We start from the raw sequence: 13,954 nt of genomic DNA, 5'->3' as shown, positions 1-13,954 counted from the left end.
GAGTTACTGTATGATGTGCAGAGAAGAAAGTACAATATATTGCTCTGCTCATGCTGGACTGGGAGTGAGCAAAGGGGTGAGTATGTTTTTTTTTTTTGTTTTTTTTTTAATTTCTCCATTCACTGTCTGTTTTTTACTAGCAATATCCTAAGTTAATTTCATGTTAGAAAGCAGCATTTTTTTTTTTATTGTCTGACAAGTACTGTGACTCAAGAATCTTTTATTGCCTGGAACTACAGTATATAAAAATTGTTTATATAATTTGTAATATATGTTATATTTTATATTGGATTTTTGGTTGACATGTATGAGGACTTTATTCTGTGGGATGAATTGTACTTTATGTTGGTGCCGTTCTTGGTTCACATACATTAGTTTTTGTATTCATATTAAAGGGGTTACCTTGTGATTAGTGATGATCGAAAAGTAAAATGTTCGAGTTCGAGTCGAACCTCGAACAGTAGTGGTGTTCGAACTCGAACCCCATTAAAGTCAATGGGAGATGTTCGGGTTAATTTTGACACCTATATGTAGTAAACTGGAAACATTAAACAACTTTTAGCCTAAAATATGGCTTTAAGAATGAAAGGGGAAAAAAAAGGGAAAAAATACTGCATTTATTTCAAGGGATAAGTGAAAAGAGGACAGTGGCATAGCTATATGGGGTGCAGAGGTATCGGTCCCTGTGGGGTATTTCACCTCTAAAACTAACAAAAGGGGGCTTTTACCCACTTAGGATAACTTTAACCACCAACTCCTCTGTACTAAACATCGATACATCTAACAGATGAAGAGATTATTTAAAAAGAAAAAATGATCTGTAATGCCAAATGTCAAAAATGGGCTCTTTACCCACTCAGGATAAATTTAACCACCAACTGGTCTGTACAAAACATTGATACATCTAACATACAGTAGTAACATAGTAAATAAGGTTGAAAGAAGACAAGAGTCCATCAGGTTCAACCTAGGGAAATCCTACTGTGTTGATCCAGGAAGGCAAAAACCCCCACGAGGCAGATGACAATCGCCCCACCACAGGGAGAAAACTCCCTCCCGACTCCAATGGCAACCAGAATAATCCCTGGACCAACGTATCACCGGAAATCTAATGCCCATAACTTGTAATATTATATTGTTCAAGAAAAGCATCCAGGCCTCCCTTGAACTTATTTAATGAATCGGCCATGACAACATCATGTGGCAGAGAGTTCCACAGTCTTACCGCTCGTACAGTAAAGAACCCGCGTCGATGCTGATGATGAAATCTTTTTTCCTCTAGACGTAGAGGATGCCCCCTTGTCATGGTTACAGACCTAGGAGTAAAAAGATCACTACAAAGATCTCTGTACTGTCCATTCATATATTTGTACATTGTGGCTGAGCAGCCGATGACGCGGCAGAGGGGGACCGGCATCAGGGACGGCTGCAGCGATTCGGCCGGCCTCCCGAAGATTGGGGACTGGGAGGACGCGCGTCAGGTATGTATGGTACACTACACTTCCGGGTCCACGTGCGGGGGTGGGGGAACACGGGGAAGGGGGCGATTTACATACATAACATACATTACAAAGTTGTATAACTTTGTAATGTGTGTTATTTTGTGAATAATTTCTTAGCGCCGCACTACCCCTTTAAGAGATTATTTAAAAAAAAAAAATTATTCTGCAATGCAGACTGTCAGAATCTAGACCCACTCAGGATAAATGTAACCACCAACTGGTCTGTGCAAAACATTGATACATCTAACAGATGAAGAGTTTATTTAAAAAAAAATTGTTCTGCAATGCAGACTGTCAAAAATAGGCTCTGTACCCACTCAGGATAAATTTAACCACTAACTCCTCCGTACGAAACATCGATTCATCTAATAGATGAAGAGATTATTTTAAAAAAAATGGTGGCAGCGAGAAGAGTCCAGCGGGGAACATGGAGGTTGGGGTTCAACTAAATTAGGTAGCAGAACATAGCAGGAGAGAAAGAGGCATTTAGAAAATAACCATTTTGAGGCCTAGAAAGATGATGTATGTAGTGCGCATCAAGCTCATACAGGTGTATTTTAAAAAAATACATTCCATTAAAACACTTGGAACGCAAGCTGTGGGCAGCAGTAGAATACAATTTTTAGAAACAGCAGGCATAGGAACTACAGACGTCAGATGTAGTACAGTGGAAATGTGTATTTCACATATTTAAGAAGACATGCTACAGTTTACTAGTTTACTAATACACGTACCTACACTAATCCTGTGTACGATTAATTACTGGGTATAACAGACAAGAACAACTTTTTTTTTACATTACTGTAAAGCTATGCTATGTCAACTGATAGAAATACAGCTGTAATCACTGAAAAATTAATCCAAGATGCAGCCTGCAATACCAAACCTAACTATTGGTGTTACAAGAATGGTGTTTATGGGCAGGAAAATGCTTGTTGCAAAAATGCTAGTCTAAGCTTGTCCCTAAACTTGCTAAACACCCGACTAATCTCACTACCTATCTCACTAATCTAAATGGCAGCATGCCTGCAAACAAGCAGTCACAGAGCAGTCTATACAGCACAGTGAGTGAGTTGAAAATGGCGTCCAGAAGGAATCACACTGACTTTTATATGAGATGGTCATGTGATTTTAGTAGTCAATCAGACTCCTACACCTCAGCAATGACGTTTCTGACACTTCAATGGGATCTGCACTGATTGGCTGGCAGAAAGGCGCTCAAACTTTAACTCAAACTCAAACAAACAGTAAAATGTTCGGTTCGAGTTCGAAAAAATCGAGATGTCCGACTTGAACCTATTTTTTTACAAACAGTTCGATCAACACTACTTGTGATTACAGGCATTTGGTTAATGTCAGTGTTAGACATAGCAGCATAGAGAGGGTTAAACAAGCTCAGATTGTGACCATTGAAGAGAATCCTTGGCAGTTCTGTAAATTCTTTATAATTAAAAATGTTTTTATAGAAGTGTCTCGGTTATTTCATATTTCCTGCACAGTGATATACTGTAGAGATGTCTGACATGAGGGAGCTGCAGCTGGTCCTATATTAATATTGCTTTTCGGTGGATGTTTTAGCTTTTGTTGTGGTAAATGCTTACTATAATTACTACTATTACTGCTTAAGTGCTGGTACACTTCTGCTACTTATAGCATATAAAGATGTAAACATGATGAATCTGATGTAATCTCCAGAAACCTTACTCTTACTTGTACTAAAAGTAAAGCAAAAAGGCTTTGACATTATATGATGAAAGGTAAGCAAAAGGCTAAAAAAAACCTATAAAGGGTTATGTTTAGATGACATACATATAAAACTTTTTCAATGCGTTAGACCTTGCTTATAATAAAATACTTGATTATAGATTTCCCCCAACATAGCAACACATACAAATCATTCAAGGGGGAAATAAATTTACATCAGATGATAAAGAAAAACAATTGTTATGAAAAAATTGAAAAATAATACACCTATCACTGGTTACTGAAGTAGGAATTTATGTGAATACCAGTAAAACAATTTTGAACATGGATTAGTCACCAATATATAGTATTTAACCGTATAAACTGCATAAATATCTTACGTTAATAAAACTGGAAATATTCTTTAGACTATGTGCGCACTATATTTTTGTGCCCTAGATTTTGGATCAATCTTTTTTCAAGCAAAAAAAATCTGAAACTTTTAAATTTTAAGAAACTTTTAATTTATTAATCTGTGTAAAACGACAACTGGTGTAGTTTGCGAATATCAACCAATCAAAACTTTTATTTGATCAACTTGTTAGGATATAAATGCTGAGCTGGTATACGTTGATATGGGCAAATTACCCCAGTTTTTGTTTTACACTGATTGATTAATCCAGGCAAAATAGTTTTCATTTTAGATTATTTGCAAATATTGTTAAATATCATTATAGTATTTATTAGCTTTAAGGGCCTGTTCACACTATGGATTCGGAGCAGAAATTCCACTGAAAACCTTCGCCCACGGACTCCGCGCCAAATCCCTCCTGCTATGTCTTTGAATGAGAGGGCTCATGCAAGTCCACTCTTCGCTCAAAGAATTGACATGTGTGGAGAGCGGAGGCCCACAAGCCCTCCCATTCAAAGGGCCAGTTTACACTAAGGACAAAGCACTGAATTAGCGAGGAAGGTTTTCCGGGTGAAAATTGTTCTCATAGAATTTCGCACAGAATTCACAAGAAAAGTGTTCCGCCCAGAATCATCTCTGGAGGAATTCGCAAAATAATTTTTCATTCCATCAAATTCATGAATTTTTCCCAATTCTGCATGGATTCTGCGCTGAATTTCCGCACTGAAAAATTTCAGATCAGAAACTTACTGCCTAATTCATTTCAATGGCATTCCACCAGCGGAATCAGACAGAAGAATTGACATGTCAGTTCTTCTGGCAGAAAGCAGATCCGCAGCAGAAAATTCAGTGCGTAAACTCTGCTGTGTGAGAGCGCAAATTCCATTGAGCTCAGTTGAATTTGGCTCTGCACTTTGTTTTCAGGCGGAATTTTCAGTGAGGAATCAGTATGAATTTCCCAAAGACATAGGAAGAGGGATTTGGCGTGGCGCCCTTGGACGGAGGTTCCCGGCGAAATCTCTTTGCCGAATCCATAGTGTGAACAGGCCCTAACACTCAGTAATTACTAGCATTCAACATTAACATTTTGTACATACAAGACATTGCCCAACAAATTGTGGGTTTCTTCTTTTCCTATTAACCCTTGTAAAAATAAAAAAAAGGTGAGACGATATGGTTGAAAACAGACAGATGTCCATCAAGATATATTATTGAAAAAAATGTGAAACAATAGTCAAATGCTCCATAAACCTGCAGATACATTTTTTGAGAGTTATAAATTCCAAAATGGTGTAACCTAATGGGGTTTCAACTGCACTAGTATCTATGCAAACGTGACAGAGGGCTTGACTGTGTCAGGTGACCTGGGTGTATATAGACCCAGGCCTCCAGATGCTAGATCAACTTGCAGTCTGTTAGTTGTTAGGAAGAGCTGCTGGAGCAGTTTACACGGAGCGATAATCGTTTATTGATTTTGAAGCAACAATTTGATTTTTATAACTATTTTTAATATCGCTTAAGCCCGTCTCACACATTAGGATGAATCTGTGAAAGACCATTTAGACTAAGCAATTTGTGAATTTTTTGCGAACGACCAACGACGATTTAAGAACATGTTGAAAGCCCACAATAAATGATTTCTCGCTCGCCGCTTGATTGTTTGCTGTGTTTACACAAGCCAATTATCGCTCAAATGCAATCGTTATTGCGAAAATTCAAACTATAATCGCTCTGTGTAAACGGACCATGAGTGTGTTTAGTCAGGCAGATGATTAGGTTCACCAAACACCCAACAGTTCTTTTAAGGACTAGTAGTCTGTTAGTGTGGAAAAAAAGCTAATTCCATACAATATATTAGCATCGTATGGTATAGTATAGCAACAGTATTATACAGTCTAAGCCAGTCATGTCAAACTCTGGCCCTTGGTGCCATTATTTTTGGCCCGCCATGCTTTTCCATCGCTGTGTTAAATCTGGCCCTTCTGATGTCGCAGCAGATTATAATATGGGTGGTCCGGATGGCCACTCAGACCGCCCATATTATAATCTCATAGGCCGCAGGCTACTATTACTATATAAGAGACTATTTTAGGGACCGGCTTCTTTATAAGACACTATTGGGGAGGGTTGGCTACTTTATAAGATTATTGGAGAGGGCTGGCCACTATATAAAACTATTGAGGAGGGCTGGCTACTACATAATAGACTATTTTAGGAACTGACTTCTACATAAGAGACTATTGGGGAGGGCTAGCTACTATATAAGTGACTATTTTAGGGACTGACTTCTACATAAGAGACTATTGGGGAGGGTTGGCTACAATATAAGACACTATTAGGAGGGCTGGCTACTATGTAAGACACTATTGCGGACTGGCTACTATATGGGACACTATCAGGGGGCTGGATACTATATTGGGCACTATTAGGTGTGCTGGCTACTATATAAGACACTATTAGGAGGGCTGGCTACTATGTAAGACACAATTGTGGGCTGGCTACTATATGGGACACTATCAGGGGGCTGGCTACTATACTGGGCACTATTAGGTGTGCTGGCTTCTATATACGACACTATTGGGAAGGCTGGCTACTATATAAGACACTATCAGAGGGCTGTCTACTATATTGGGCACTATTAGGTGTGCTGGCTACTATATAAGACACTATTGTGAGGGCTAGCTACTATATTGGGCACTATTAGGTATGCTGGCTACTACATGGGTCACTGTTGGGAGGGCTGGCTACTATGTGGGGCTCTAATAGTAGACCTGGCTAGTATTTGGGGCCCTATTGGGAGGGGGGGGCTACTACATGGGGCACAATTATGGGATTACCTAATGCTTGAGGGATATAATGGGTAACTACCATGTAAGGACAATTACTTTAGGATAGGCAGTGCCAGAAACGCCACATGCACTTTTCATCAAATATCATGGTTGGCCTGCAACTTTGTCCAAATGTACAGTGGTTTGCAATAAATTTAGAATATGAACAAAATTTTTTTTTCCCTGCAATTCAATTCAAAAAGTGACCTCATATATTTTATAGAGTCATTACATACAGAGAGAACTTTTTCAAGCGTTTATTTCTGTTAAAGTTAATGATTATGGATTACAGCCAAGAAAAACCCAAAAGTCAGTATTTCATAAAATTAGAATATTATATAAACGCAACTGAAAAAAAATGTTTTTAACACAGAAAAGTACTGTACAGTAAATGCCCTCAATACTTGGTCGGGGGGCACCTTTTGCATAAATGATGGCATCAATGCGGCGTGGCATGGAGGCGATCAGCTGATGGCACTGCAGAGGTGTTATTGAGGTCCAGGTTGCTTTGATAGTGGCCTTCAGCTCGTCTGCATTGTTGGGTCTGGTGTCTTTCATCTTCCTCTTGACAATACCCCATAAATTCTGTATGGGGTTAAGGTCTAGTGAGTTTGCTGGCCAATCAAGCGCAGTGATGCTGTGGTTAGTAAACCAGGTATTGTTACTTTTGGCAGTGTGGACAGGTGTCAAATCCTGCTGAAAGATAAAAATTCCATCTCCAAAAATCTTTTTAGCACAGGGAAGCATGAAGTGCTCTAAAATTTCCTGGTAGACGGCAGCGTTGACTTTGGTGTTGATGAAACACAGTGAACCTACACCAGCAGATGACATGGCTCCCCAAACCATCACTGATTGTGGAAACTTCACACTAGACCTGAAGCAGCTTGGATTGTGCCTCTCCACTCTTCCTCCAGACTCTGGGACCTTGATTTCCAAATGAAATGCAAAATTTACTTTCATCTGAAGTCGGCACCTTGGACCACTGATCAACAGTCCAGTTCTTCTTTTCCTTGGCCCAGATAAGACACTTCTGGCGTTGTTTATTGGTCAGCAGTGGCTTGACACATGGGATGCAACACTTGTAGCCCATGTCCTGCAGAAGTCTGTATGTGGTGGCTTTTGAAGCACTGACTCCAGCAGCAGTCCACTCTTTGTGAATCTCTCCCAAATGTGATCCTTCTAATAGATCCAATACCGCCTGTCTCCAGTCAGCCAATCATATACTTAGAGCCGCGTCCCATTGTCCACACATAACAGCCCTGTATTGGCTCATCCTACCCATGTGTGTAGTCCCCCTGGGCTGATTTATGAGCTCACTTAGGTAAACAAAGAGCATCCCGCCCACAGTGAAAGCATCATGATCAGGCAATAAGGGATGCGGCATGTGAAGGCAATTACTTGTTTCAGGTGCTTCCCCTGGGATGATCTATGAGCTTACTTAGGTAAACAAAGAACACCCCTTCAGCCATTCCCTGGCCTAACAGCCTGTGGGACAAGTGTTAGTGTTCACCCATAGAAAGCAATGTGACATTAAATATAACTTTTTTTGTCAAGAAAGAATGCACATTTTTCACTGTGAAAGAGCCCCAAACCTTACAATTTCAAGAGTCTTGTAAGCAGTTCTTTATCCTCCTATTTAAGGGGGACTAAAAATGGCGTGATTTGACTGGTCACATCTAGTATGGGCTCTTTTTGGACAAGGAGGCTTTATATTTTCAGGGTTCCTCCCTCTTATCTTTCACAACCCATAAAGCTCAGTGTAGCTGTCCCCCTTTCTCAAGAGCAACAGTAGGAGCTTAGTGTAACCCCTTTCTTACCGTGGTCCTGCTGCTGTTTCCTTCCTTTCTGCTAACATACCACCTTACGAACAGTAACACTTCTCCCTCCACATGCCATCTATAGAACTTCACTGTGTAAATCATCAGTGCAGAACAATGCACCTTTTTAGTCCAGCGTACTTTGGCTTAGGAAGGGAACATCGAACAGTCGTCAATGACCACCTAGGGTTGGAAGGGTAAGTAGGTAGGGACAATTAAAGGGCCTAGCACTAAGGCTCACTGTCATGCCTTCCCTATCTATTTGTTACTAATAGAGATGAGCGAATAGTGAAATATTCGATTCAATTGGATTTGATTCGAATAGCTCCTGATATTCGACTATTCGATCGAATATCAAATCCCATTATAGTCTATAGGAGAAAAATCCTTGGGACCTGGAAATCAAGATTCGACCACCAGGAGGTTACCAAGTACACAATGAACCCGCAGGAAATTATGCCAACACCTCTGGAATGCATATGGGACAGCAAGGGAAGCATGCCTGGGTACATGAACGTAAAGTAGAAGTGTACCTTTTGGTCTAGCGGTACTTGCGTACGTATTAGGTGGTGTGTAATATTAGCGTATGTTTGTTATTTGTTTATTCAGTACACTTGTGAAATACAATTTTTTGCAGAGTTATATATTGCCCAGCCAATGATGTGAATTGCACACATGTATATATATATATATATATATATATATATATATATATATATATATATATATATATATATATCCACTTTCAGTATTACGCCACTATCACAGACTATCAACTATGGACTCCAAACAACTGATAGTTGTGCACCCCCCCCCCCTGCACAACTGCCCTATAAAGCCAGGAATGGTGGATGCGTGCGATACTGAACGTCCCTCTAGAGCATGCGCTGTATCCCCAATCACTTGACTGCAGCTTGAAACCCCAGCAGCATTTCCGCTTCCCTGTACTCTTCGCTTTGCCCTACGCATTGTAGTAGCTGTTCAACTTTTTTTCAATACAATTTAGCTATACCAGATAGTTTTTAATTTATCCCACACACTGTATACCGGATATAGAATTGTTTTTACAACAATAGAAATAAAGGGCTGGTCAATGCCTTCCCTGGACGCACACTGCGCAAATCTGTAGTAGCGAGATAACAGCTATATTATCCCACACACAGTATACAGCTGTATACAGGATATAGAATTGTTTTTACAACAAAAGAAATAAAGGGCTGATCAACGCCTTCCCTGGAGGCACACTGCGCAAATCTATAGTAGCGAGATAACAGCTATATTATCCCACAAGCAGTATACAGCCGTATACAGGATATAGAATTGTTTTTACAACAAAAGAAATAAAGGGCTGGTCAATGCCTTCCCTGGACGCACACCGCACACATCTGTAGAGGCGAGATAACAGCTATATTATACCACGCACTGTATACAGCCGTATACCGGATATAGAATTGTTTTTACAATAGAAATAAAGGGCTGGTCAAGGCCTTCCTGCCACAACAGCTTGTAAATGTCTGTTTTTCTATAGTTTTAACCCTAACAAGGGCTTTTGGGCGTCCCTTCCTACCTAACTTCACCTAAAAACGTCTTTACTGCAAGCAGACTGCCCAAATCTGTAGTAGCAACATAACAGCTAATATCCCACATACACTGTATACAGCTGTATACACTATCAGTGGGTATACACACTGTGTATACACACTGCCTGTGTCACAACAGCTTGTAAATGTCTGTTTTTCTATAGTTTTAGCCCTAAGTAGGGCTTTTGGGGGTCCCTTCCTACCTAACTTCACCTAAAACCTTCCTCTCCCTGCTTTACAGACTGTCACTCTCTAGCTCCAACCAGCAAGTGACACAAATCACTATTTTTTTTATTCAGGAGGTCACATGGTTTAGCCAGCCAATTACAGTTAGAGATTTTTTTTTTAAGTTCTGCCTATTCCTAGTGCTTGTCCCTACCCCCTGCATGTTTATTGGCTGAAAAAAGGCATGGGGGGGAATACCTCGTATAGCGTACTATTTGATCGAATAGCTGTTCGATTGAATAGTATTCACTCATCTCTAGTTACTAAAAGTAAACTTTGTAATGAAGGCCAATTCATGGAAACATGAATTGGTCATTCCCTGCACTACTACTGAGTGGCAAAAGTGTGCAAACACCCACGTAATGCACAAACAAATTGTGCAATTTTTCCACTGTACACTGATGCAGGGAATTATACATCCCCCCTCCCATATCTTTTTCTACACTTCTTTTCAAGGACAAGTTCCTTTGTGACAATAATACCACAGCTGTGCTTTGTGAATCCATTCTAGATATATATTATTCCCTGGCAGAAAAAGTACTATTCAATTAGCATGCAGTGATGTCATATTAATTCCTGAAAGTGATTAGCATTCTAGCAATGTAAAAAAAAAAATACTGTCTAAGGGTACAAACCCACTTGGCGTATTTGCTGCGTGAATCAGTCTTAAAAATAAGCAGGCAAAACGCAGGTTGGCTTTATACGATTGTTCTGTGTTAAAATACGCAATTGCGTATTTTTGAAGCGTGAAGCTTGTTGTTAGCAAAGCATCAGTTGTTAACAACCTGTGCGAAAAACGCATGTAGCTTCACGCTTCAAAAATACGCAATTGCGTATTTTAACGCAGAACAATTGTATAAAGCCAACCTGCGTTTTGCCTGCTTATTTTTAAGACTGATTCACGCAGCAAATACGTCAAGTGGGTTTGTACCCTTAGTACTGACTTAGTGGCACCCTGCACTGGGACACTACACATTCCTACAGCACAGCAGGTGAGCATTTCTGGTGAGCAGCTATAATTCTCCAATACATTCCTAGGGTTTCTTTTATTGTTTCATGCATAGAAAAGACAAACAGAAATACATCATATTACTAGGGTTTTTAAATCTTTTTTAAACTGTACAGAAGTGTGACCATTTTTAAATAATGGATGTCTGAAAATGCAATCTTGGAGCCCAGGGCTATGATTTTCTTCAGTTGCTTAGCAACCTGTGCAAATATAGAACTGCAGATGCAAAATCCAGTGACCTTTCTTTTGTGCTTCTTTGATGTAATTGCTTATTCTGTCCATTACTATGATTTAAAAGTACCCACTAAATATACTTATTTGCGTCAATATTTTGGTGGAAACATATTTGGGATAATATTCTGTAGAACAATACAATACCAGAATAAATGAAATATATAGATAAATAGGATGAACAGAGAGATAGATAGATAGATAGACAAAGGTGTTGGAATACCTACACATTACACCTACAGGAGCTTTTATGTCCATAGATACAGTATTGTACTAAGACGGCCTGGCTCACATCTCCATTCTAGTTCATCTCGGGGCCATATTCACACAACGTATAAACAACGGCCGATGTTTTTAGTAGCACACAACAGACTTTGTTTTAAATGAAAATTGCACTTAAGTCTATGGACAGCAGCCAGAAATAATTGACATGAACATTATTTTGATGGCTATAGAAAACAAGAGCCATTGTTCAATACATTGTGTGGCACAATGGCTGTTGTTTGCCTTGACTTCAATGGAAATCAATGCATTATGAAAAGAACGGCCGTTGTGTAAATTGAAAACAACGACCATTCATTCATTCATCAGTGCAGAACAATGCACCTTTTTAGTCCAGCGTACTTTGGCGTAAGAAGGGAACATCGAACAGTCGTCAACGACCACCTAGGGTTGGAAGGGTGAGTAGGTAGGGACAATTAAAGGGCCTAGCACTAAGGCTCACTGTCATGTGACATGTCATGTGACAAGAGCCATTGTTCAATACATTGTGTGCCACAATGGCTGTTGTTTGCCTTGACTTCAATGGAAATCAATGCATTATGAAAAGAACGGCCGTTGTGTAAATTGAAAACAACGACCATTCTTTCCATAAAAAGTATGTTGTGTAAACATAGCCGAAAGGTGTTAGATGGGACTAAGGTCAGAGCTTTATGCGGACCAGTCAAGTTTTTTTTACTCCAAACTCACCCAGCCATACTTTTTGGGACCTTGCTTTGCGCTACTGGTTGGCCCTTTTTCTGTGAATTGTGCTTACAGTAGTTGAGCCCCCATATAGTAGATAACTACCTTTGTGTCCATATATCGTAGAAGGGTCCTCTGTGCCTGCATACATGAGCCCTCTCTGTATCCATATGGTAATTAGACCCACTCTGTGCATGAGGAGCGTCTCGTCTGGACACAGTGAGCGAGTGTTCATGTACGAGTTACAGCCTACAAGTAGTTAGTTAGGTTTCTTGTTCGTGTTAGGCCACAAGCCTTTCTCCACAGAACACACGCAATATTCTCGGCCAATTGCTGTCTTACTGTCAAATTGTGGTTTGTTATTTATAGATTTATTGTTAACAATGTAAACTGCTGTGCTACACTGCAAGTGTGCCTGGGTATTGCATCCATACATAATGGTTCCTGTCATGTGAGGGTATAAATAGGTAAATAGCGTCCAGTCTATGTGAGACTGCTGGTAGGTAAAAGTTGCTGTGAACATCCTGATTAGATACAGTGTGGCGACACGCTGTGTAGCAAAGGGGTCTCCACTAGTTGTTGTATTATTGTGAGGGTTTGGGGGTATTGGTACCTGTGGTACTAGTATTGGTGGATTTCAGTAAAACTACAGTTTGGGTTAACTTGGTGTTGGAGTCATCTCTCTCGCTCTTGACTTCGCTGTATCCTGGGGAGGCCACCATGGTAAACGGCTTACATACTCAAACACAATTAATACTCAAGCAAAGTTATATAATGGTCGCCAGAAAAGAGCACCTTAAGGCTGCATTCACACGTTCCGAGAAGTTGTCCGTGCTCACGGATCCGTGCGCATGGACAATTTTACAGCCCATTGCTTTCTATGGGGCTATTCAGATTTTCCGTGATTTCACTGATCCGTGATCCGTTCCGTTAAAAAATAGGACATGTCATTACTCGGAACGGATGCACGGAAAGGATTCCCCATAGAAATCAATGAGATCCGTGTTTTTCATGGATGTACACGGATGTGACATCCGTGTTCATCCGTGAAAAACACGGATGTGATGTAATTAATGTCATTTAAAATGCTGTAAGACAGATCCGTGAAAAAAACGGACACGGATACAAAACGGATGCAAAACGGACTGTTTTGCACGGATCACGGAGGTAGCTGCCGGACCACAATCACGGACCGGGAAAATCACTGAACGTGTGAATGCAGCCTAAGCCTTTATCATAGCTACTGGATTCTAGCGTTCTGGAGTTTCAATGGCCTATCTGGGCCTAATCCTTGTAGGGTTGCAGCTGGTGACTAACTCTCTTCTCTTTCTCATCTTGTGTTGGTGCCCTTTCTCGTTCTGGGACTCTATAGTTGCTGAACACAAATTATCACACAAAATTATCAATCTGTGTAATAAAGAGACTGGTGTAAACTGCTCGTTGCAACCAATCACAGCTCAATTTTCACCTGGTAAAATGAAAGCCGTGCTGTGATTGGTTGCTGTGGGCAGTTGTCTACACATCACAGTTTGGCTCAGGTCTTTAGGCTGCGTTCACAAGGAATAAAACCGCCAGAATTCCACGGCGGAGTTCTCAGTGTTATACTGGCAGTCTATAGGAGGCTTGCGCACCTCCTCTCTCCGCGCCTCTCTGCTAGGAAAAATTGACACAAAGACATGGATAGAGGAGGCGCGCAAGCCTCCC

Source organism: Dendropsophus ebraccatus, chromosome 2, assembly GCF_027789765.1.
Source record: "Dendropsophus ebraccatus isolate aDenEbr1 chromosome 2, aDenEbr1.pat, whole genome shotgun sequence".
Lineage (NCBI taxonomy): Eukaryota > Metazoa > Chordata > Amphibia > Anura > Hylidae > Dendropsophus > Dendropsophus ebraccatus.
This window is presented reverse-complemented; position numbering follows the sequence as displayed.